Genomic DNA, 20,793 nt, shown 5'->3' with positions numbered 1-20,793 from the left:
TCGGGGTAGATCCGTGCTGGGTTACCCCGGTGGGCAGCGGAGACAGGAACCATCGTCTCCCCCCAGACGGTCGAGGACGGGGGAAGCGGGAACTCCCCCTCCTCGCTCCGACCTTAGGTCGTCGAGCACCTCGGTACCGCAGCAACGGGAGCGGTCTAGAGGTTCCGAGAGTAGCCGCTCTCCATCGGGCAACAGATCCTCGGTGTCCCGCCACCATCCGGACAGCCAGCCGGCACCGAGGGAGGCTGACTATCCTCGCACTTCGGTGCGCAGCCCTCGGCACCGGTCTCCCGGAAAGGACTCTCGGCACCGACCTGGCTCGCCTGCGGAGCCGAGACGCTTGGAGCATCCACGCGAATGCCGCTCTCGTTCCTCGGTGCGCAGCTCCCGGCACCGAACTCCGTCGCCTAGAGATGACCGGCACCGATCCCGTTCTCGGCACCGGTCGGACTCTCGGCACCGACCTCCGCAGCACCGATCAGGCTCTCGGCAGTGATCAGGCTCTCGGCACCGATCTAGATCCCCGGTCCGGGTCCGCGCAGATTCCCGGGACAGTCATCGTTCCCGATCCGCAGGTAGCCGTCGGGGTCCAGCTGATCCGGAGCCTTTTCATCACCGCTCACCGTCAGCGAGGGCCTCCAGACTCAGCCCGACGAGGTCCCCGGCACCGCATGCTTCGGTATGCGGGGATTCTCCGGGGCATCGGAGAAGACGTAGCCGCGGGAGAGACCGCTCCAGGTCGCCGACAGCTGACCGCCGCAGAGCCAGGAGGTCCCGGGGGAACTCGTCCAGCTCCAGCCGTTTCCCCCCCCCCCCCCCCCCCCGCCGTCATCGTAGGCACCGCCGCAGCCGCTCCCGCTCCTCCCGGAGCAGATCACTGCCACACCGTGGCAAGGACAAGGGGAAGCGCCCGAAATCGCGCAGCCCGGCACCTTGCGGGCCTGCAACGGCTGCGGCACCGGGACCGGTACCGACGTGGATGCAGGGGCCCTGGCAATGGCCCTACTGGGGGCCATGGCCTCAACAACCAACCCAGGGCACGGTGTCAGTTCCCTCAGTGGCCGTCCAACCCCCGCCCCCACCTCCTAGTCAGGACAGATCGGACTCCTCGGACGAGGGGTCTGACCCTCTGGAGGGTCCTTCTACGGGTCCCCTTCACCAGTCCTCCTCCTCCTCCCCTCTGGACATTACCTCTAGGGACCAGAGAACTCCCCTTCCTGATTTTAAAACCCATCAGGAACTGCTCAAAAGGTTAGCTGATAACCTACAGCTTGACCTGAAAGAGCTTTCGGAGGAGGAGGATCCTCTCTTCAGGGCCTCGGGCTCAGCAGGCCCCTCCCGGGTGGCGCTCCCCGTCCATGACAGGGTGTTGAAGGTGGTCAAACCCCTGTGGGAGACTCCGGCATCAGTGTCGGCCACCTCTAAGACGGCGGAGCGCAAGTATTACGTTCCCTCCCAAGGGTTCGAATACCTATACAACCCCCCCCCCCCGGGGTCGTTGGTTGTAGATGCAGTCAATCAACGGGACAGACAAGGGGCCCAGTCGAGTACTCCCAAAAATAAGGAAAACAAAGAATTAGACTTATTTGGGAGGAAGATTTATTCGATGGCAACATTACAACTACGCATCGCAAACCACCAAGCGCTCCTTGGCAGGTATAATTTGAACCTGTGGGCTTCCCTCCAGAGGTTCCTCCGCGCACTACCATCAGACATGGCGGAGGACTATAATACCATCCTACAGGAGGGAGCGACGGTCGCGGGAGCGGCACTCCAATCTGCGAGCGATGCCACCGACGCGGCGGGAAGGGCCATGGCATCGGGAATCGTGATGCGTCGGTCGGCGTGGTTGCAATCTTCTGGCCTGTCGTTGGAGGTGCAACAGGCCATCCAAGATCTGCCCTTTGATGGCGTAGGCCTGTTTTCGGACAGAACAGACAGTAAATTACACGCCCTCAAGGATTCTCGGGCCACCCTTAAATCATTAGGCCTCTACGTGCCACAGGCCACAAGGCGCCAGGGCAGACAGCGACCCCAACGGCAGCAGCAACAACAGCCTGCCTCTAGACTGCCGCCTCGACCCCCTCCACCTAGGCGTGGTCGAGACCGTTTTAGGCAGTCAAACCGCCGAGACCGCCAAGGCCGTGCAGGGGGCTCCCAGCAGGGCCAGCAAAAGAACAACAAGCGGTCCTTTTGACGGGACGCTCGAGGGCAGCTCCTTAACACTCTCCATCCCACTGGATTCCACTCTACCCTTTACGGATAGACTGCATCCCTTCCTCCGAGAGTGGCAGGGGATAACCTCGGACCGCTGGGTGCTCAGCGTAGTGAGACGAGGCTATGCTCTTCAACTCTCGGCATTCCCACTGGACTCTCCCCCACCCCGTCCCTCTTCAGGGACCCATCTCACGAGCTACTCCTCGTCCAAGAGGTTCACTCTCTTCACCGCCTCGGGGCGGTAGAGGAAGTTCCTCCCTCGGAGAGGGGCAGGGGGTTCTATTCCCGTTATTTCCTTATCCCCAAGGCAAAGGGAGGCCTCAGGCCTATTCTAGACCTTCGTCGTCTGAACAGATTTATCAGACGCCTCAAATTCTGTATGCTCTCCCTAGCCTCCATCATTCCCGCTCTGGATCCAGGGGATTGGTATGCTGCCCTCGATTTAAAGGATGCCTACTTCCATATTTCCATCCTCCCTGGGCACAGACGTTTTCTTCGTTTTATGGTAGCGGGTGCCCACTACCAGTTTTCGGCCCTACCTTTTGGCCTCTCCTCAGCACCCAGGGTTTTCACAAAATGCATGGCGGTGGTAGCTGCCCACCTCCGGCGCAGAGGCGTCCAGATCTTCCCCTACCTTGACGATCGGTTAATACGGGGAAGATCCAGGGTTCATGTACAGAACAGTCTAGCCCTGACCTGCGCAACTTGCACCAGACTGGGCCTGCTCATCAACGAGCAGAAGTCCACACTCACCCCAGTGCAGCGGATAGACTTCATCTATCCTAGACTTCATCGGGACCACCATCGGGGCTTTTCTCCCCCTGGCCCGATTCCAGACCATGACCGCCATCATTCAGGAGTTATTCAGATTTCCCACGACGAATGTATGAAGTATGGGTTGGATGAATGGACTATAAAATGGATAGTGAACTGGCTAGAGCATAGGGCTCAACGAGTAGTGATCAATGGCTCCATGTCTAGCTGGCAACCGGTCACAAGCGGAGTTCCCCAGGGGTCGGTCCTGGGGCCGGTTTTGTTCAACATCTTTTTTAATGATCTGGAGGATGGGGTAGATTGCACCCTCAGCAAGTTTGCGGACGACACTAAGCTGGGGGGAGTGGTAGATACCCTGCAAGGTAGGGATAGGATACAGAGTGACCTAAACAAACTGGAGGATTGGGCCAAAAGAAATCTAATGAGGTTCAACAAAGAAAAGTGCAGAGGCCTCCACTTAGGAAGAAAGAATCCCATGCACAGCTATAGACTGGGGACCGACGAGCTGGGCAGCAGCTCTGCAGAAAAGGACCTGGGGGTAACAGTGGATAAAAAGCTGGATATGAGTCAGCAGTGTGCCCTGGTTGGCAAGAAGGCCAATGGCATATTGGGCTGCATTAGGAGGGGCATTGCTAGCAGGTCACGGGAAGTGATTATTCCCCTCTATTCGGCATTGGTGAGGCCGCATTTAGAATATTGTGTCCAGTTTTGGGCCCCCCAATACAAAAAGGATGTGGACAAGTTGGAGAGAGTCCAGCGGAGGGCAACAAAAATGATTAGGGGGCTGGAGCACAGGACTTATGAGGAGAGGCTGAGGGAACTGGGCTTGTTTAGTCTGCAAAAGAGAAGAGTGAGGGGGGATTTGATAGCGGCCTTTAACTACCTGAAAGGGGGTTCTAGGGAGGATGGGGCTAGGCTGTTCTCGGTGGTGTCAGATGACAGAACAAGGAGCAACGGTCTCAAGTTGCAGGGAGGGAGGTCTAGGTTGGACATTAGGAAAAAGTTTTTTACTAGGATGGTGGTGAAGCACTGGAATGGGTTACCTAGGGAGGTGGTGGAATCTCCATCCTTAGAGGTTTTTAAGCTGCGGCTTGACAAAGCCCTGGTTGGGATGATATAGCAGAGGTTAGTCCTGCTTTGAGCAGGGGGTTGGACTAGATGACCTCCTGAGGTCCCTTCCAACTCTAATATTCTATGATTCTATGATTCTATGACAGCCAGGCGCTGCCTTCAGCTGTTGGGACACATGGCGGCATGTACATATGTGGTGAGACTAGCTCGCCTCAAACTCAGGCCCCTCCAAGGTTGGCTGACTTCGGTGTACACCCCATCCAGACATTCACTCTCCAAGGTGGTCACCATCCCAGCCCAGGTCCTAACGTCCCTCAACTGGTGGACAGACCCGAGGGAGGTTCTTCGGGGGGTTCCCTTTGCAGAGTTAACCCCATCTGTGACGCTGATAACGGACGCTTCCGACGTGGGCTGGGGAGCCCACATGAGCCGCGACCTCAGCACGCAAGGTCTATGGTCGCCACACGAGCTACACCTTCACATCAATGTCAGGGAGCTACGTGCAGTCCGTCTCGCCTGCAAGGTCTTCCTCAGGTTCCTAACGGGCAGAGTAGTGCATGTCCTCACGGACAATACAGCAGCCATGTTTTATATAAACAGGCAAGGGGGGCACGCTCCTCCACTCTATGCCAGGAAGCCATACAGCTATGGGACCTGGCGGTGAGGCACGACTTTCACCTCTCTGCCTCTCACCTCCCCGGGGTCAGGAACGACGAGGCGGACCGCCTCAGCAGGTCGTTCTTACCCCGCCACGACTGGTCGCTCCACAAGGAGGTGGTGTCTTTTCTCTTCCACAAGTGGGGCACTCCCCAACTGGACCTGTTCACCTCTGCGTGGAACAAGAAGTGCCAGAGGTTCTGCTCACTCCGGGGACGCGAGCAGGGCTCCCTCTCGGACGCCTTTCTAATAGACTGGACGGGGCCCCTGATGTATGCGTTTCCCCCCGTCCCATTACTCCCCAGAGTGCTCCTAAAAGTCAAGAGGGACAAAGCGAATGTTATTCTCATTGCACCAGCCTGGCCCCGGCAACACTGGTTCAGTATGTTACTGGACATGTCCATTGCCGAGCCAATACCGCTTCCGAGGCGTTACGATCTCCTCTCCCAGGATCGGGGCCGTCTTCTACACCCGGACCTGGACTCCCTCCACCTGACTGCATGGAGGCTATGTGGTTAACAGAGGGAGAGAGGGCCTGCTCAACACAAGTACAGCAGGTTCTCCTAGGGAGCAGGAAGCCTTCCACTCAGGTGCTGTATAAGGCTAAGTGGAAGCGCTTCACCTTTTGGGCGGAGTCCCGGGGGATCTTACCTAGCTCATCACCCATACAGGCAATCCTAGAGTACCTCCTACACTTAAAGATGCAGGGCCTCGCACTAGCCTCCCTGAGGGTACACCTGGCGGCCATCTCGGCCTTCCACCGGCCGATGGAAGGGAGGTCTATCTTCTCTCATCTTATGTCCTGTAGGTTCCTGAAAGGGATAGAGAGATTATATCCGCAGGTTCGCGACCCGGTACCTCTCTGGGACCTGAACTTGGTTCTCTCCATGTTAACGGGACACCCATTTGAACCCATGGCTACATGCCCTTTGCTAGTCCTGTCCTGGAAGGTGGCCTTCCTAGTAGCCATTACTTCGGCCAGACGGGTCTCCGAGTTGAGAGCTTTGACCTCGGAGCCCCCTTATACTGTCTTCTATAAAGACAAAGTGAGGCTGAGACCCCACCCAGCATTCTTACCTAAGGTGGTGTCTCAGTTTCACTGTAACCAAGACATTTTCCTCCCCGTGTTCTTTCCCAAACCACACGGATCGGAGGCAGAGCAGAGATGGCACTCCCTAGACGTCAGGAGGGCCCTGGCCTTTTACATCGATCGTACAAGGCCATTCCGAAGGTCAACCCAACTGTTCGTCACGGTTGCTGAGAGAATGAAAGGCTTACCTGTCTCTTCTCAATGCATCTCTGCATGGATTACCGCCTGTATACGTACCTGTTACGATCAGGCAAAGGTGCCGCTTCCCGGAACAGTGACGGCACACTCGACCAGAGCCCAGGCCTCGTCAGCGGCCTTCCTGGAGCGGGTGCCCCTGACGGACATTTGCAGGGCAGCAACCTGGTCATCTGTCCATACCTTCTCATCCCATTACGCCATCGTACAACAGGCAAGAGATGACGCGGTTGTAGGGAGAGCCGTCCTAAGAAGGGCTACTCGACGGTGACTCCTACCCGCCTCCATGGTATGGCTACGTAATCACCTATATTGGAATGCATATGAGCAATCACTCGAAGAGAGAAAACAAGGTTACTTACCAGTAACTGTTGTTCTTTGAGATGTGTTGCTCATATCCATTCCAAACCCACCCTCCGTCCCCGCTGTCGGAGTCGGCAGAAAGAAGGGACTGGGGGCCACGGGGTCGGCAGGGTCCCTATATACCGCGACATGAGCGTGGCACTCCAGGGGGCGCAGGAGCCGACCCGCAGGGGGTTGCTAGGGGCAGAAAAGCTTCCGGAGGCTCGTGCACGGGGCGCGCACTCACCTATATTGGAATGGATATGAGCAACACATCTCGAAGAACAACAGTTACTGGTAAGTAACCTTGTTTTTTCACGGAGACTTCTCTGTGGTGTTTAGATTAATCCAAATATTATGCCAGTGTCTCATCCAGAGTGACAGGTGAAGAAGAAATAAGTAATGCTTTTCATCTTCAAGTTAATTTCCAAATTCTAGTCTAACTTACGGGTCTAATGACCCTTGTATTTGTGGCATGCTTTGCACCTCCCCACTGAGATCAAACCCAGGTGCATGCTTCTTTCTGCTGCCAGGCCCTCTGGGATTGATGGCAGTGGACTAGGCACTGAATGTACAGTATCTCCATCTCCAATGGGCTCGCTGCTTCTGAGTGTTCGAGGAAAATTTGAAGGTTTATTTGCTTTTAAGTGAATCTGAGGAAGGAATCTTGATTTCTGGTTTGTTGATTTGTAGCCCTTGTCCATGTGGCAGCTAGATGGGCATTTCTGAAGTTGAAATACATCAATTACCATTAAGTTTAAAAAAGAAAAATAGTTTTACTCAATTCTATTTAAGTCAGAGAAAAACTAAATAAAATAAATGACTTTGGAATCATGCCCTCAAGCTCTCTAGACAAGAGCTGTGTCTATGAATGCAACTGAGGGAGTCTGCAGCCCAGAGTTTTACCTGAGAAACTAAGAGAAGACGCCTCCTTGTCAAATTTAGCTTTAGTGGTCTGCTGAGAAAAGCTCTCTTAGTTAAATGGATCCCAAAGTGTCACAGCTCCCACTGCCCCTGGGAGGTGGATGTTACACATTGTTAAGACTAACTCTGATGAGAGTATGAGCAATTTTATTCTGAACTAAATGACCTGATCTAATTGGCTCCCCGTGAAAATAAGACTATTATTTTAGGTGACTTTAACACTTTGTTGACCATGATGAGTCTGTGTGGCATGATGTACTTAGCAAACATGCCATCAGCAAGAAAAACACCTGTGGCTTACTTCTGCTGACAACCTGTGTCTAACACCACGTAATTATTAGAGACACTCTTCTGATTCCCTGACACACACAAATGACCTTGATGCACCCTCACTCATGTCATTCGCATCTGATTGACTATGTATTGGTCCAACAGTGTGACCTGCAAGATGTGTGAATAACTCTGGTATTATGGAGAGCTGATTGTTGGACTGACCACTGTCTTGTTCAGTCAAAGCTTTTTCTCTCTATTCAGCTGAAAATGTGTAAAAACCAGGCAGTTAAGTGTGTAAATATTGCTTGGTTGAAAGATCTATCAGTCACTGAACAATTTTCAACTCCGCTAACTACAGTTTTAGAAACTCCTACAATGATCATTGATTACATATCTGCTGAATGGATATCCCTGAGTGACACAATCTATAACACTGTTGTGAATTGTGTTGGGTATACGAAACACCATCATGCAGAGTGATTTGACTATAATGAACCTGAAATATGAAATTTCCTTGATATCAAGGGGCAAGCATATGCTACTCTTAGCTGACTCGTTCTCTGATTCAGAAAATGCCAGATATAGGGCAGCTTGCAGCATGCTCCAGTGCAAACTTCGACAAATGCAAACTATACTGTTTGACTGTAAAGCGCATGAACTACAGGCTATTGCTGATAAACGTGACTTCAGAGGTTTCTGTGATGTGTCCAAAGTTGTGCACAGCCCTATCTGATCTGCCTTGATACCGCTAACAAGTGTTGATGATGAAACTTTCATCACAGATTGCACTGCCATCCACCAACAGGGGTGTGAAAATTTTAAAGAACATTTAATTGCTTATCTACTGTTTTGGATAAGTCATTGAATGATGTCTTTAATTTGCCCACATCTAATACATTTGTCTATCCACCCACACAAGCCGAGGTGTTGAAAGCTGTTCGGGTAATGAAAAATAACAAATCTCCTTGTCCCAATTCCATTCCAGCTGAAATTTTCAAACATGGAGGAAATCTTCTCTCTGACAGGCTTTTTTGATTTTTGTTGTATGTCTGGCTTCAAGAAATCATACCGCAACAACTGAAAGATGCCAATATTGTCGCTGTCTGTAAGCATAAAGACTCAAAGAGCTACTGTGGTAATTACATGATCTCTCTTTGCTCTCCATGACTGGCAGATTCTAGCACAGATTCTTCTGAAGCAATTCCTGACCCAAATTATCAGCAACTTTCTATATGAGTTGCAGTGCGGCTTCCATGCTCATTGCGTGGTGAGTGGGGGTGGAAGAGTCTCTTGTCAGAGTTCAGAATCATAGGACAGGAAGGGACCTCACGGCGTCATCTAGTCCAGTCCCATCCACTTATGGCAGGGACCAAGCATTATCTAGACCATCCCTGACAGGTTTTGTCTAACCTGCTCTTAAAAATCTCCACTGATGGAGATTCTATAACTTCCATAGGCAATTTATTCCAGTGATTAACTACCCTGACAGTTAGGAAGTTTTCCTAATGTCCAACCTAAACAGCCTTTGCCGCAATTTAAGCCCATTGCTTCTTGTCCTAGCCTCAGAGGTTAAAGATAACAATTTTTCTCCCTCCTCCTTGTAACAATCTTTTATGTAAAACTGTTATCACATCCCCCCTCGGTCTTCTTGTCTCCAGACTAAACAAACCCAGTTTTTTCAATTTTTCCACCTAGGTCATGTTTTCTAGATATTTAATTATTTTTGTTGCTCTTCTCTGGACTTTCTCCACTATGTCCACATCTTTCCTGAAATGTGGCACCCAGAACTGGACACAATACTCTGGTTGAGCCCTAATCAGCACAGAGTAGAGCAGAAGAATTTCTTTTCCTATCTTGCTTACAACACTCCTGCTAATACATCCCAGAATGATGTTTGCTTTTTTTTTTTTTTCAACAGTGTTACACTATTGACTCATATTTAGCTTGTGATCCTCTGTGACCACCAGATCCCTTTCCGCAGTACTCCTTCCTAGGCAGTCATTTCCTCTTTTGTATGTGTGCAACTGATTATTTCTTTCTAAGTTTAGTACTTTGCATTTGTCCTTATTGAATTTCATCCTATTTACTTCAGACCATTTCTGCACTTTGTCCAGATCATTTTGAATTTTAACCATATCCTCCAAAGCACATGCAACACCTCCCAGCTTGGTATCGTCTGTAAACTTTGTGTGTACTCTCTATGCCATTATCTAAATTATTGATGAAGATATTGAACAGAATTGGACCTAGAACTGATCCCTGCAGGACCCCACTCGATATGCCCTTCCAACTTGACTGTGAACTGATAACTACTCTCTGGGAATGGTTTTCCAACCAGTTGTGCATTCACCTTGTAGTAGCTCTGTCTAAGTTGTATTTCCCTAGTTTGTTTACAAGATTGTCATGTGAGACAGTATCAAAAGCCTTATGAAAGTCAAGATATACCACATCTACTGCTTCCCTCCTATCCTCAAGGCTTGTTACCCTGTCAAAGAAAGCTATCAGGTTGGTTTGAGTCTATTTGTTCCTGACAAATCCATTAAATTCCTTATCTCCTTATTATCTTCTAGGTGTTTGCAAATTGCTTGCTTAATTATTTGCTTCATTAACTTTCCGGGTACTGAAGTTAAACTGTAATTCTCTGAGTTGTCCTTTTTACAGATTGGCACTATATTTGCTCTTTTCCAGTCCTCTGGAATCTCTCCCATCCTCCATGACTTTTCAAAGATCATCACTAATGGCTCAGATATCTTCTCAGTCAGCTCCTTGAGTATTCTAGGATGTGTTCCATCAGGCCCTAGTGACTTGAAGACATCTCACTTGTCTAAGTAATTTTTAACTTGTTCTTTCCCTATTTTAACCTCATATTCTACCTCATTTTCACTGGTGTTCACTTTGTTAGATGTCTAATTGCTACTAATCTTTTTGGTGAAAACTGAAAAGAAAAAAAAAAAAAAAAAAAAAAGGTCATTCTGTTGTTCCCTCCGACCCCACTGAGTAACGGGCCTACCCTGTCCTTGGTCTTCCTCCTGTTCCTGAAAGAGTTCTTCCTCTGTCTTTTGATAGGTCTTCCTCTATCAAGGCTCCTGCAGTAATGCTGCTAGTGGGGCTGCGCTAGTGCAATAACGGGACATTACCCCAAAAGAGCATGGCATAGATACAGCCCACGCGAAGGGCTGTGTGACTGGGCAGCGTTGCTGGAGCAACATAGTTTCAAACACCCTGATGAGCCAAAAATTGGGGGTGTGGTAATGAAAAGGACGGATCCCTGATTGACAGCAAACTGAATTTCTTGGTTAACTGGACTCAAGCAAATTATATGCATTTTAGTAAGGCGAAATGTAAATGCGGACATCTAGGAGCAAAAAATGTCCGCCATACTCACAGGATGAGGGACTCTATCCTGGGATGCAGTGACTTTGAAAAAGATTTGGGGGTCAAGGTAGATAATCAGCTGACTATGAGCTCCCAGAGGGACACTATGGACAAAAGAACTAATGTGAGCCTTGGATGCGTAAATGGGTGAATCTTGAATTGGAGTAGAGAGGTTATTTTACCTCTGTATTTGGCCCTGGTGCTAATGGTGCTGGTATCCTGAGTCCCGTTCTGCTATCCACAATTTAGGAAGGATGTTGATGAAGTGAAAAGGGTTCAGAGAAGAGCTACAAGTATGATTGAAGGACTAGAAACCTGTCTTATAGTGAAAGACTCAAGGAGCTCAATCTCTTTAGCTTAACAAAGAGAGAAGGTTAAAGGGATGATTTGATGACAGTCTGTAAGTGCCTACATAGGGAACAAATATTTAATATTGGGCTTTTCAGTTTAGCAGAGAAAGGTCGAACATGATCCAGTGGCTGGAAGTGGAAGCTAGATAAATTGAGCCTGGAAAAAAGGTGTACATTTTTAACAGTGAGGGTAATTAACAATCAGAACAATTTATCAAGAGTTGTGGGGGATTCTCCATCACTGATCATTTTAAAATCAAGATTAAATGTTTTTCTGAAAGCTTTGTTCTAGGAGTTATTTTGGGGACGTTCTCTGGCCTGTGCTATGCAGGAGTTGAGACTAGATGATCACAGTGGTCCCTTCTAGCCTTGGAATCTACAAATCTGTGAACATGAGCCAGCAATGTTCTCTTCAAAGCTGTGTTTACTTTGGTGTGGTTTGAATGGTGTGCATGTCGGGGCAGCTAGTTTAATGTGTCCCATCCCCAGCTCATTCAAGCTGTAGCACGGCTTGTTGTACAGTTTCAGGAATGCTGTCTGTACATGTGAAATTGGGTTCCAGTGGGGGGAAGGTTTTTACATAAAACCCCATTTTATTCATTTTACTGACTTTGACTAGAGAGGATAATTAGGAGACAAAAAAAGCTGCCAGTGTGCTGGAACTGAGCACTTGAGGAGTACACAAAAGACAGATTGACGCTTGCTAGCGGAAAGCCTTTTAACGCTGTTGAGGCAGTATGTCCTTGTGCCAGATCCTTGTTTAGGGTTTGGATAATGCTGATAAATCAGAGTGCTATTGGGCTATGCCAATGAGTGTTTATCCATGAACCCATCGGCATGAGGCACTCTTCGCTACATGTGTGTATTGGTTGTCAGCGCTGATTCATGCTCAAGAATTGTATTCACAAGTGGAGTGCAAGGAGGAGAATTCATCTGGAATAACCCTCCACAAAAGCGTAGATGGTGGAATTCCAGCTTTCTCTGTCACCTGGATGTCCGCTGGCCTGGGTTCCAACAGTGCCGGCCTGCATGCAATTAATGGACATGCGAAGGCTTGCTATACAACCAGACAAGTGACTCTTAACTCTCTGGGGCCTCTTAATTCAAAATTGCTATGGACTGGCCCCAAAGTGGTCTCTCTGGTCTGTCTCAGAGACCCACAGGGGATCCCCAGCTTTCCCGTGGGCTTATGCAGCCTCTTAACGCCTGTTTCCCAGGCACTCTCCATGAGGGGTTAATGGTGTGAAGAAGCTAGTGCCAGCCCAGAGCAGGAGTGATACTGTCAGAGCATTCGGTGCCATGCTGGAATGTAAGTCATAGAGCTCGCTGGAATGTTGGAACAATGCTGTTAAATTGCATTGGTTCAGCGCCAGCGGTTGGACTAGATGACCTCCTGATGTCCCTTCCAAGCCTAATCTTCTGTGATTCTATGAAATGGAATAGGCATGGCTGGTTTTCATTAAATCTACTTCTCTGCCCTCTTCAAACAGCCACAGATCCCCTACCAAACAGACTTTGCTTCTGCAGCCATCTTCCTCCCCACTGCATCCTACCCCCCATAGATGTTCCCCAGAACACCAGAAGCAATTGGCTCAGTCCACAGACCACCTTTCCTGCCCCATCTCTTGCACTCGGAAGCTGTTGGTGTGGATTGCTCTCTTCGGTCACAGGAAATTGCTTTTTCCCAAAATAGGTGAGAAAACCAAACTGCAGTCACACAAGCAAAAGTGTTTGGGATCTTTTTAAGGAAACTGCATTTGTTGAGAACCTTTGGCCCTCCTGCTCTCGGTGGCTGAGAGTCCAGTCCAGCATCCTGAGTTAAGAGTAATTCTCTTGAGGTGCAGGGGTTTGCACGGCCATGTCAAGAAGCAGGGCTCTCTCAGAAGTCATTCAAACTGAACCGCTCACATACTTAAAGCAGCAGAATAAAATGGAAACACCATTGTCTCTTGGTGTGCTTTCGCGAGGGATCGATTGGAATCTAGCTCCAAAGTCCCAGGAATATGCTGGGGTGCTGGGTCCCCTTCTAGTGGCTGACCCACAAAGCATGTCTGAGTCAGTCAGACGGCCCCTTTCACTCGTGCTGCAGAGGCTCATGCTTGTCTGGCTGGAGGCCCCAGGGTTAGTCTTGGAGGGTGACCCATAATAGTGCTTGTTATATACTAGGGGTGGGCAAAATACGGCCTGCAGGCCGGATCCAGCCCATCTAAGTGTTCTGTCTGGCCCGCCATGCAGGAGCGCTATGCTGGACCATCAGGCAGCTTTCGGCCAGTCACTACTCAAACTTCCTGCTTCCGGTCACATGGCCGGAATTAACCCTTGGAACAACTTCCCAAAGGTGGTGGTGGATTCTCCATCACTGGCAATTCTCAAATCAAGATTGGATGTGTTTCTAAGAGATCTGCTCTAAGAGTTATTTTGGGGCAGGTCTCTGGCCTGTGCTATACAGGAGGTCAGACTAGAAGATAACAATGGTCTCTTCTGGCCTTGGAGCCTATGAATGTGCATTTGTGTGCTGATAAGCATAGACATGAAGGAAGAACCTGAGGCTCACTGTGTGAATGTAGAAGTAGAACTCCACCACTTGTGTGCAGACTTCATAGCAGCTGAGCTACCATTGCTATGGAAACCACAGTGTGGTCACCTGTAGGCTAGATGGGCCAAGGCCCAGGGCAGCATGTAGCAAGACAGAGGAGCTCTAGGGGCAGTGGGGCAGGTATTCATCTGGTATAAATTGTCATCGGTGATGTGATGATGATCTGCCCCAATATCGAATCAGAGTTTCTGTTTTTCCTTTGAGCTCTGCCTGGTTGTGTGTCGCCAGGGAAGCTGGGTGAACTCTGACCAGTTGGGCTCTGCTCAGGGCAGTGTGGCCTGGGCATTAAGCTCTTCTGCTACCCATTTGCACTGATCCTGTAGGCTATCTCTAGGGCAGTGGTCCCCAAACGTTTTACCCCAGCCCCCTCCCCCTGTCCTTCGCCACAGTTGGGGCCAGGGGCTGCGCTTGGGAGTGGGGCCATGGTTGAGGGCCTGTGGTCATGGCTGGGGGCTGTGGCAGGCCCCGCTGGCTGAGGCAAGGGGCCGCGACTGGGGGCCGCAGCAGGGCTGTGGGCAGAGGCCATGGCTGCACCCGGAGCAGAGCGGGGCTGGGTGGCACTCCCTTCCCGTCCCCCATGGGGGCTAACCCTGGGCCCAGCTGCGCCCCTCAACCCCAAATGTTCCTGAAAGAGGGTGCGCCCCACAGTTTGAGGACCTCTTCTCTAGGGACTGGGAGACTGTTTTCACTTTCTGCCCTGGCAGGTTAACGGGCAACACTTTTACCTTTGGTCTCGGGCCCAGGCCAACGCAAACGGGTCCCGGCTTTCCCAGGGATCCACGGCTCCCAATTTCCTCCCTGCTTCTTGTGGATGTGAGAGCTCAGCAGGGCACTGGGAGCTTGTAGTGCTCTGTGAGTCGTTTCCATGGTGGCTGTGAGTACATTATGGTGAAGGTTAGGGGAAAGGAGGGGGAGATTCTCTGTGGGGTGGGGTTATTTCCACAGGAGGAGTTCTGCATGTAACTTTCTGAAACACACTGCCAAAGGCTTGCTTTCATTCTGATTTCTGTATTGTTGTGATTCGTTTATTATTTCGTTTGCTATTTTCATATCGCACTCCCACAATCCCTGGCTTCTGACCCTGTCCCCTAGGCTCTGCCCTGCCAGCAGGTGGCGAAGGGGTTGAAGACTGGGGCCTTGGATAGCGCCTGCTTTCACTTCCTCCACTGAAGTTTGCCTGGATTTGTACCATTCACTAAGGCCAGACTGTGGCCTAAGGAGAGAAAGCACCAAGCCAAGGAGGAGAAGGAGGCTGCTGCAGAATGGGCTTGCTTGTTTTCACAAGTACCTCTTTTAGTGTTTAAAAACAAATTATTTCAATTTCATGAGATTGCCAGCGAGCATGATGTCACTGCCAGCGTGACGTGTACAAGAAGGCTCGTTGAAAGCAGATGCATCTCACTTAATCCTCTGCTCCTGCCCTTCCCACCCCTCGCCATAACTGGCAGATCCCCATCCCACAACCCTTACCCTCCAAGGTCCTGATCCCACCAGCTCATTCACTGTGCTGCAGGGGCACATCTTTGATGTCATGGCTGCAAGGCTCCCCTCTGAGGTTAGCTTGCAGGAAGAGGACCCAGTGGAGGCCTTAGCAGCCAGTAGGCAGAGTGTGGTTTCTACTAGACTCCTTTTAAATGGCCATGTTGTGCAAATGAAGGACTCACTCCTGCACCTAGCCTAGATCAGGTGGAGTTTTCCCAGTGACTTCAAATTGTCAGGAGCAGGATTTCAGACAGCATTACTGAAACGTGTTACATAAGTGTATGTGTGCACACAAGCGTGTATGAAACACACACACAGCATGGCACATGAGAACAGCCTGTGTAAAGAATGCAGTATTACACACAAGTTAATATTGTTCTGTGTTTTCTGATCACTGCAGCCTGAGCATCTTTCATTCTTTTCATCTGCCAGGTCGAGTCGTTTCCATCCTGATACTTGTGGGTCAGAAATACACACCCGGTACTATGTGTGTGCCCTCTAATTGGAGCCCTTTGGATAGTTGTTTAGTAAATGAGTTGGCAACCTTTTACAATACTATACAGGGTGTCTTGTGCCAGCTCTGCATGTTCCATTTTGAAGACACTTATGGCCATCCTAAGCGGAGAGACATATGTTCTTCCTATGCTCACTCTGGAAGTTATGTTTCCTAATGGAGTTCAGTCATCTATCAAATATTAATAAATCCTGTATAGTAGGTATTAAGTGCCTTCTAGTTTGTGGATCATTTGTCAGTATGTGTTGTAATTCAACCTCATGGCTGGGAGACAGATTGCTTAGCTCTCTTCCAATTAGGGTCTGGTGCGGTGCGATCTTCCTGAAGTGGCTTTTTGGAGAAGAATTTGTTGTACTGAATTGTATAAATATGTGCTTTCAATGTATACAGTAGTTGTTAAAACTAAATAATATGTTAAGGAAGTGTGGATTATGTTAGAAAATACAAACAAAGGCCAGTATCAAAACAGCCCTAAGATGTAGCTGTTGGTTTTGAGAGAGAGTACTGAGGTAGCATTATAAAAACAAACCCTTTTCTCCAGCACTTAGGAGGAAGGAGTCTGAGTGAATAAGTACCAGTCCCTTTTCGTGTCTCACGAGCAGGAAGAGATTGAAAAATGAGGCCAAAGCTGGGTGTCTGAAGCCTGGCTTCTTGCTCCGTGTCTTGGTGTCTAAATAAGGATTTAGGGCCCTCACTGGCCCATTTTTCAAACCATGGCCACTATGCCCCAAATAACTTTCTACCATCCCCTCCTGAGGCCTGGATGGGTTTGCCTGCTCCATGTGAGCGCAGGTGCCATGAAGCGATCTAGATCAGAGCCCTACAAAGGGGCTTATTGAAAACAGGATGGGAGCCTTACCAGTGCTTCCCATCAGTGCCTGTGTATGTGTGGGAAGGGGGAGCCTGAGGTGTCCATCCTGCCCAGCTCCCACCCTCAGCATTCAGCCAGCAGAGCCCTGGTCAGCCCGCAGGCGCTGTTAGATGTGTCTTGCCTGGCTTTGTCACGCACCTTCTCCCCGTCGGCCCCAGTTCTGTCCCCACCTTCTCCATCTGAGGGCTTTGGCCCGTCGCCGACCTTCCCCACTGCCAGAGCATAGCCTTCCCTGCTTCCCCTGCATGAGGGTTCCCTCTCTGCCCTGGTACTCTCCCACACTCCCCTTCCCCTACGTGCCCCAAGCGGCCCCATTTTCTCTCACCCAGCCTCACTGCTGCAGGCGGCGGGGCTGCCGTTTCCTGATCCCATCTCAGGCCGCTCACTGCCTCCCACCTCCAGCCGAAGCAGGGGGCGGGTGATACGTCTCCAATCCACCGCTGCCATGAATTGCTGTTCTTACACAAGAAACGTTCTTCCATCCAAAGCTGCTTGCATGGTGCTGTGCGGGCCACTGGCTGGTGGGCTGGAGTCATTCCCCAAGGAATCCGCTCCATGCCCACAACTGTTAGAGCTCTCGGGAGGGTGAGAGATGATTGCACATTGGAGGGCAGGGGCCGGGGGAGGTGGTGTGCGTAGGGGATGGGTGCGTGTCCAAGGACGGGTGGAGGATTGGTATGTGCATGGGAGGGGGGCAGTGTGTGTGAGTAAGGAGTGTGTGAAGGTCTGAGTGTTTGCTGTGTAGTGTGTGGGCAGACAGTCTCCATTACAGTGCTGGCCAGGCTATGGCCGAGTTTGATTTGAGTTTTAGAGGTTTTTAAGGCCTAGCTTGACAAAGCCCTGGCTGGGATGATTTTGCTGCGGTTGGTCCTGCTTTGAGCAGGGGGTGGGACTAGATGACCTCCTGAGGTCCCTTCCCACCCTAATCTTCTATGATTCTATAATCCTTTGATGTAATGGATGTTAACGGGCAGGGGCATCCAGAAACCTCACTGCAAAATGTCAGCTGTGGCTCACCAGGGACCCCCATGACACATGCAGCCTGCAGGACAGCAGAGGGATTTTCTCCCGGCTCATGCCCCAAATGCAACCTGCTCTTGCGACAGCCTTGCTCTTCGGTGCTGTGGCTGCTGTTCCCAGCAGGGCTGGCTGCGGTGTGGGAGTTCAGCTTGCAGTGGTGGTGTTCATGCACGGGGCAGGCTACAGTGGTGTTTGCTCCAGGCCTTTCTTGGCTTTCCAGAGCTGAAAGGCAGCAGGTGTCTATCCCCCAAACAGGCACCCCTTGGCAAGCTGATGCATGGAGGCAGAGGAGCTGTTTTTACAGAGCCCTTTCACAATCACACCCAGCTCTGACTTCACCCAGGAGACTTCGTGCACCGACAGCTGTGAAAGGAGTGGCTGTCAGGGCCAGGAGTCACACAGATACGGGATCCCTGTCAGGCCCCCCTGGCGCTGGAAGCTGGCTAAACTTGTTGTGGAAAAGATCACGCAGCTTCTCTTTTAGGGTTGGATCAAGCAGAACTTTAATTGTGACATACACACAGGCAACTATAGCTCTAGGGAAGCCCAGACAGCACGTCCCTGTGCTGATTTCTGGAACTTCACCTTGGTACAAAATACAGATAGCTTATATAGGTTTTTTAAAATTCCTTTTTACATATTGATCATATAGTGGAGTTCCTGATACTTAACAGGTCATTTACCGCACTTGGGGTACTTATAACACACAGTTGGGGGTCTTATGGTGTCAGCATGTCCCGATGATTCTTTGGTGCCAGTGAGTCCCGGGTCACATGCAGTCACTTGCTATCTATTTGACAGGGTATGGCTGGGTGCAGTTATCAAGGTAGTTAACGTCTTACAACATAGATGAACAATTTTTGCATTTCTATTGTAGTTCTAAGACATCCTGCCTGAATTTAGCATTTCTGTCACAGTTTCAGTCCAAGGCATCTTGTTTACTATCACAATTTCAGTCTAAGGCATCCTGTCTGAATTTTTGATTCCACAATCTGGTCAGCTTTAGTTTGCATTGTTTTGCCCTGTGCAGGGCTGGAATAACCCATGATGAGGATCCAGGCAAACATATCTGGTGAACAGGGGAGCCCCAAGGGTGGGGAGGTGGTTAAATGAGCTATTTAAAAACAGCAAGTGACAGGGCTGTGTGGGTGAAGCATAATCATGACCTCTGGCTGTCCACAGGCACCATGGCCAGCTGCCAGCTTCAGATACACAGCTTATAGGCACCCTCTTCAAAAGCACCAGCGCTTGTCTGCTGTACTGACGGCAGCGCTACGTTCAGCCAGTACCAGTAGCTGAACTAACATCCCCAGGAGCAGACATGGTGTCCGGGTGTGTGTCCAACAGCAAGCACCTCATGTGAATGTCACACATCAGCCCGTCTAACGCAGAGACTGCAATATCCAGGGAGGCGCTCTCAGAAGGGGATATATATTCACTAGGGTGGAAATTCATGCCTAGACTGAGGACTGGCCCATGGCTCCACACGCCATCCAGCCGCCCTCAACTCGAATTAGAGCGGCTCTGATGTGGTGCAGAGTCATAGTGGTGGCTTTCCGCCCGCAGGTGCATTGGACCCTAGCCGAGCCGAGTACGAGACCTCATCTACATCCACATCCCAGATGGATGGGGGCAGCTCCTGCCCTGACTTTAATGATCTTATGCTTTGTCAGCAGTAGTTCTTGAGAAACAACTCAGACATGTTTTTCCTCCCGTGTAATTTTGATTGCTGGCATGGTGTTGGAGTAGATTGTCTAGTGGGCCTGGTGTCATCTCTTTAGCACAGTTGAGAGTTCGGTACAGGGAGGAAAAACCATTAGCATATCTTGTCCTAATATTTCTGTTGAATGTGTGAAATCTGACATAGCTGAGAACTCAGTTTATGACAAAAAATGAGGTCACTCAGTTTCACCTGTTTTTCTCTCTCCAGAAAAATAGACCAAATAGGAGCTGAGACTAAATCCATTCTTCCTTTGTTTTGTAATTAATTCACTGTATCCTGTCACATTACATCGTAACAAATGATGGCACAAACGTTGGTGATCACAGAGCAGTTATTCTCCATTTGGGCAATTACACTTCACAGTGAACTGCTTTTTGCTATAAGAAATAAAAAGGCTGTCTTTCTCCATGGGCCCATTGTTTCTCCCTGCTTATGCCACATGATATCTGCAGTCTGTATGACCCTGCCTCAATCTCTCTTCATAGCCTACAGTTGAGACCTGCCAGAAGTTCATTTAAAGTTTGGAAGCTGAAAAAGCGGTGGTCCTAAAATCTATCTGAATCATGTGCCTGGTTTTTGTGGCTGTGAGGCAAGCCCATAAAGTTGCATTTGTTTAGTGCTAAATCCTTAAAAAATCTCTACCATTTTTGGGGGGAGGTTAATATGGGGCTGGCTAGCTCAAAACCTGCTGTGATGAGATGGGTCACAGCTGTGAGGAATAATTATTTCAAGCAAAGTGAATAAATCCTTTAACAGCTTGCCAGTTACATAACAGGATGCTTTGTGGCAAATGGGATTTGTGTGCAAGCAGGTTTAATGTATTCCCAGGCTAATTGTATCAAAGGCTGCACTTAATCCCAACAGTTTGCTGACCTAAATTAGGGAGAATTACAATTCAAGAGCCAGCCACGGTATCACAGTCTTGTTGTTGTATTTGCATATTGCATGAGTATAGCGTGAACCTTCCTGGACTTGAGAATTTGAAGAGCTGGTTCAGCTCTGTGACCAACACAGTACAGAGAGGAGGAGGCAACTATTTGCTGGTCAGAGAAGATGGACTCATTCCGTCCGTCCAGCCCCCAAAGCTTAGAAATGTTTGGAATTCACCCCGCACAATTTCTCAGATGCAACTTTATTAAAACCAGAAGTTTTTAGTGTGCACAGTAGTTGTATTGGCCCTGATTTAAGAAGTCAGCAAACCCCTTGGATTAAGCACAGTCTTTGGTTCAGTTAGTCTGGGGTTACATCACTGCAGGAGAATCGCAATCAGATTCCTTGGACTCCAACATTGGAACTGACTTTGATTGTCTTTGCCTGCA

At 49.8% G+C, this 20,793-nt stretch overlaps 1 protein-coding gene across 8 annotated transcripts in view; it reads left to right on the top strand.

Annotated features, from left to right (window-relative positions):
* COL18A1 (collagen type XVIII alpha 1 chain) overlaps positions 1-20,793 on the top strand; it is a 219,766-nt gene that overhangs the window by 148,631 nt on the left and 50,342 nt on the right. The window lies entirely within an intron of this gene.

Source organism: Emydura macquarii, unplaced genomic scaffold (genome assembly GCF_026122565.2).
Source record: "Emydura macquarii macquarii isolate MOO-44397 ecotype Brisbane River unplaced genomic scaffold, CSIRO-AGI_Emac_v2 contig_1253, whole genome shotgun sequence".
NCBI lineage: Eukaryota > Metazoa > Chordata > Testudines > Chelidae > Emydura > Emydura macquarii.
Note: the sequence above shows the minus strand (reverse complement) of the source record. Positions and strands in the feature narration are given on the sequence as shown.